Consider the following 6,000-nt stretch of genomic DNA (forward strand, 5'->3'; position numbering starts at 1 on the left):
TTCAGATCTAGATAATGGCATCTGATATACCCAGCAAATTATTGACTCCTTTATGAAATTTTAATATTTTTCCTGTTAATGTTTTTTCCAGCACTCTAACAAACTATAAACAATTCCAAACAGAAGAATATGTTTTCTACCTTTATAGGATCTTCTATGTGAGAAGTAATTTTCTGTATATAGCATTTGCTTGATAATTACCCGGCAATCTATTTTGGCAGACACAGCCACCTGAAAGGAACTGAGGGGGAAGAAAAGTATCTACGTGTTTCTCAATGTTCTTTTGGTTATGATGCATTGAGAACTGCCTATAATTCTTCCTTTCCAAGAATACAACCCCTAGTTTTGAAATTCAATAAAAGTATGCATTTGAGTGATGGTAGTTGTTCTTATTTATTGAGAGGCGAAATGTTTGCAAACTTTGAAAATTCGCTCTGAGTAACACATTTTCTGTGTCACATTTCAAAAATAATCTGGACATTCTCCTGTCTTAAAATATTGAAATTCAGAATCTATGAACCATATAGGACAGTGTCTTATAATTTTCCCTTCTTTCATTTTTATATGAAGTTTATATTTCAATAATATATTTCGCACATAAATGTGAGCATCTATCATTTTCATTCAAAGCCCACTGCATTGATTTAACTGAGATCTTATTAACAGGGCTCTTTTCTATGAGACAAGCTCTTATTGACTGTAAGGTGAATATGAGAGAAGCAAACTTAAACCAAGGGAATAAAAAGTGTTTTCTCAACCTACCTAATTAGCAATGGGTCAAACAGATCCATCGTCTGCTAAACATTTTAAAAATCCATTTACTTGTATCATCTGAAGCTTAAAGGTATAGTCTGTAATATTTATGATGTGATAATTAAAAGTCCTTGTAAGCTCAGGTCCTCAGAGTCTCTGTAACCCTACTCAGCATTCTGCAGTAACATTTTATTGGACATAATTAATATTCTTCCTGCAGTGGAGGCAGGAATTACCAGTACAGTCATGGTTGAGATGGTCCCTAAGTAAATATTTTGCACCATTTAGCTACACATATTTCACATATTATGAATCAGCAGCTCATCACAAATGGCCATCTTTTTTTCAGTAAATGTGCATTTGTTGAGTACCTACTGTATACCAAGTTGCATTTGGGACTGCTAAAAAGAGTCTGGTTCTAGAACACAAAGGGATTTACAATCAAGAGGATGCCTCAGACTAAAATGCATCAGAGTGGTTACACGAACAGACATGTTCTACTAGACGCTTAAAGCAACTGCTGAGGAAGCCGTGTGCATTTTCACCACGAAGGGTCAGCACAACCTCTATCACGATGATTCTGGCCTGGGCTTCAAAGGACAAAGAAGATGTTTGTTCGCAGATGGAGACAGGTAGAGTGCAAGCTTCCTGCCGTAGAGACAGCATGCAGAGGTGAGGAAATAATGGCAGGCTGGATGGGTGGAACCCTAGGCTGTGCCACAGGAGGCTGCGTAAGAAAAACTTAGAAAGATGATGAATCTCAGGCTAAGGGATACAAATTTTACTCGAGGAGCTTTTGAAGGTTTTTGAACTGGAGGATGACATGATCCTAAGTGAACTGTAGGAAGCTGAGTACAGTGGCCGCACATGTGCTCATAGCAGTGGTGAGACTCAGAGGTCAGAAGGAATGTTCAGACGTCCCGGACGTCTCTGAACTGGGAAAGTGGCTGTGAAGTGCAAGATAAATTTTCTTTGGAAATGAAGCCACAAAACTATCTAATGTCTATAATGCAATAAAGCCAAACCTCTTTTCCCCTGTAGACCAGGGAAATTTCCCTGTAAATGGCTTCTCCTCTGTCCCCACATTCGCTATCAATAGAAAACCACATTATTTACCCTCCTTACCAAGCCCGTGTCTACTGAAAGCATCATCAGCCCCCAGAAGTCTGGGTCTTCTCATCAATTCTTCCATCAGGTCTCTCAGCACCAAGGAACACAATGTACGTCACCTTTACTCCGAGCAGGTCAGGTCCACTGGGAATGTCACAAAATAATTAGCATTATGGGATCTGCCTGTAAAAATCCAATTGAATATATCTGCGTCTACCATTGCATGAATTATTAGTGTATCAGTAGACCCTATAGTATGAATGTTGGTACCCCCCCAAATTTGTATGTTGAAGTCTTAATTCCCAAATGTGATGCTAATTTGGGGGTGATGCTTGGGGGGCGCTTAGGTCAATGGTAGCTTGGAAGTCTTTTTTTTTTAGTAGTTTGATTTAATTATTGCCTTCTTTAAGTATTGAAAAAAAAAGATAATAACAATAAATATTCCAACTCAGGACAAATTATGTGCCAGATAGTTTGATGCTCTGCTTGAGTGATCCCTCTTAACCTCAAAGCTACTTACTGAGTGTGAACTATAATTATACCCATTTTGCAGTTAAAGATATTGAAAATACAGAAATGTAATTATCGCTACAAATCACAATGCAGGGTAAGTGGCAACGCCACGCAGGAACTAGGACCTTTCTGATGCTAAATCTCAGACTCTTAGGCACTCCTTGATAGTGCATTTTCTAATACTTGATTATTTCCATGCAGGGACCTAAATGTCACTATGCTACCCACTGCAGTATTTGCACAGCTCTTACGATCTGCACTTCCATGAAACTAATGTTAAGCTGAGTCTTTGCTGTAATTACCCAGTGGGAAAGGAATTCTGGACTGTTAGCATTCCCTCTGCTTAAAGATGCACATGATTTTAATGATAAAGACACTGATGATGATGAAAACAAAAGTTAACACTTACTGAGCAGTTAACACATAGTAGGGTCTGTCCTCTATGTGGTCCCAATACAATTCAGAGAAGTTTAAAAATACAGAAGCAGGAAAGAAAAGTCTGTGTAAGAATATGAAAGTTCTGTCCCTGAACAGAACCCATCCCTTCCCTGAATTCGCCTACATCATTTCAACTAATTTTTCCCGTTTCAGTCTAGAAGTCACTGCCCCAGATATACTTCCCAGCCCCTATGTCAGTGCCCACCTCTGGGTGGGGATGCACCTTGTCTCTATGTTCCCTTCACCCTGTACCTTAACATATGCATGTTTTCATGGCCTGCAGACTACGGACTCTCCAGGGCTGGGGCTGCTCACCATCATATCTTGCTCCTATATATCCTACACAGACACATAGCAGCTCCATATATTGAATGAATGAATGAATGAATGAATGAATGAATGAGACTCTATTGCTCCTACCAAACACATCTGCTGGCTTTCAAACTGGATGGACTGTCACACCTGAGGTAACTAGATACTTCTGGTGACACGACTGCTTTGGATGAGTCTGTGATCTGGCCAGCAGGAACAGACAGCTCCTGCTCCTGCTGACAAAGACCTACTCCACTCCCCATTACCACTTTTTTGACTCAAGGCTTTCTCCAAAGCCTCACAGCTAATCAGCTTATGGGAAAACACAGCCTGAAAATGAGGGAGAATTAACATCCTTGGAACGGTTCTCCATTAGTGGGGAGCGGGGGGAGAGTCTTCAGTAAATGGCCCAGCCTCCCCCCTTTCCCAGACGATGCTAGCAGGTATCCTCTAGAGTCCTCTGAGGCCCTGGAGCAAGTGTGTTGGGGTCTGAAATGGTGCCTTTCAGTGGTTTTGGCTTCCTCTCGTTTTGCCCCCCAAACCCTTGTCTTTGGGACCAACTTCTTTTTTTTTTTTTTTTTTTTTTTTTAAATTTTTTTTTTATTTATTTATGATAGTCACAGAGAGAGAGAGAGAGAGAGGCAGAGACACAGGCAGAGGGAGAAGCAGGCTCCATGCACTGGGAGCCCGATGTGGGATTCGATCCCGGGTCTCCAGGATCGCGCCCTGGGCCAAAGGCAGGCGCCAAACCGCTGCGCCACCCAGGGATCCCTGGGACCAACTTCTGAGTAGACTACGTGCACTCCAGTCCTGTTTCAAAACGAGACACTCAGAAGTGTAGCAGGCTTCTGGTTTATTTCCTTAGGCTCTCCTGCTGTGACCACTGCTGCTCATGACTCCCTCAGCCTGAGTCCCCCTGCTTCCCACCTTGTCTGAGATTACTATGACATCTAACAAGGGAGGTGGGGAAACCAACGCATCAAAGACTGGGTGTTGTGCTATATGTTGGCAAATTGAACTCCAATTTTTTAAAAAAAGTACGTATTGATCAAAGCTAGAGAACTTAAGGTAAGGTAATAAGATGAAGAAAAAAAAAATGGGACTCACTGCTGGGTCTTCTCGCACCCTTTCTCCAGCTCCTACACAAACACTGCATCCTTGTCTTCATTCACTGTCTTTATGCCCCTTTAGCTCTCAGCCTGCTCCTTACACTAAATCCCTTTTGTCTCCATCCTGAGATGAAGACCTGAAATACTTAGGAAAGGCTTTGTTGGAATATGTCCTTGAATTGCAATAGAGTTTTAGTTCAGAGGGATATTTTTATTTCTTTTTAAAAACATATCTTCCTTTTTTTTTTGTATGGCTTTTTCTTCTAATACATTAAAAAAAAAAACTATGTGTAAATAGATATTCAGTACCTTGCACACTACAGCTGGCCCTTCAAAAACAGGTCAACTTACATGTGCATTTTGCAGTCCAGGACTGTAAATGTACTTTCTCTTCTTCATAATATTCTTTTTTTTAAGAAAGAGAGCACACCAGGGGCAAGAGGGGCAAGGGGAGGGAGAGAATCTCCAGCGGACTTCACGCTGAGCACAGAGCCCCACACAGGACTTGACCCCATAGCCCTGAGATCACAACCTGAGCTAAAGCCAAGATTTGAGTGCCTGACTGACTGAGCCTCCAGGTACCTCCTTTCCTTAAGATTTTCTTAATAATCTTTTCTTTTAAAAGAATATAGTATTATTACATGTGATATACAAAATATATATCAATTCACTTTATGTTAATGATAAGGCTTTTGTCAACAACAGGCTACCACCAGTTAAGGTTTGGGGGAATCAGAAGTTACACGTGGATTTTCTTTTTTTTTTTTTTTAATTTATTTATGATAGTCACAGAGAGAGAGAGAGAGGCAGAGACACAGGCAGAGGGAGAAGCAGGCTCCATGCACCGGGAGCCCGACATGGGATTCGATCCCGGGTCTCCAGGATCCTGTCCTGGGCCAAAGGCAGCCGCCAAACTGCTGCGCCACCCAGGGATCCCTACACGTGGATTTTCAACTGTGTGAGGAGGTCAGTACCTTCACCTCTGTGCAGTTCAAGGGTCAACTGTATTTCCAACTATTGTATTTCTTTTTTTTTTAAAAAATATTTTATTTATTTATTCATGAGAGACACAAAGAGGGAGAGGCAGAGACATGGGCAGAGGGAGAAGCAGGCTCCATGCAGGGAGCCTGACGTGGGACTCGATCCCAGGACTCCAGGATCACGCCCTGGGCCAAAGGCAGGTGTGCTAAACCACTGAGCCACCTAGAGATCCCTCGACTATTGTATTTCAATTATTATAAGCAATATATCCCTTCATCTCAAAGCATTTCTGCTTTTCGAACAGAGGAATTTGAGAAAACTATGTTATTTCTTTATTGGTGCTGTGAAAATATAAAGTCCATTCAGAAAAAAATATATAATCATGGACATTAAAAAAATGCAGAAAACTCATTTCTGAAGTGGAGGGAAAAAAACAACAAATAACTATGGAATCAGCCAAGATGCATGATCTGCCTAAGAGCTTCCCACCTTAGGAAGTGCTAATTCCAGCCACTTCTCATCCCCCAAGATGTCAGATTTTTTTTAATAGTTTTTCAGAATTTGTCCAAATGTTTCTTTCTCTTTCTTTTCTATTAATGTATTGAATTACAACGATTGATTTTTCAAGGAAGAATCAGTATTGCAAAACTATTTGGGAAGTGCTTAATATTTTCTACCATGAAGAAGATTTAGAGTAAAATTGGTGCTAATTTCAACTTAAATGTCAGAAGAATTTATCAAGGAAGATTAAGATCACAGAGTGGTCTCTGTGGGAAGACTTTTA

Source organism: Canis lupus, chromosome 26 (genome assembly GCF_011100685.1).
Source record: "Canis lupus familiaris isolate Mischka breed German Shepherd chromosome 26, alternate assembly UU_Cfam_GSD_1.0, whole genome shotgun sequence".
In the NCBI taxonomy this organism is placed as follows: Eukaryota; Metazoa; Chordata; class Mammalia; order Carnivora; family Canidae; genus Canis; species Canis lupus.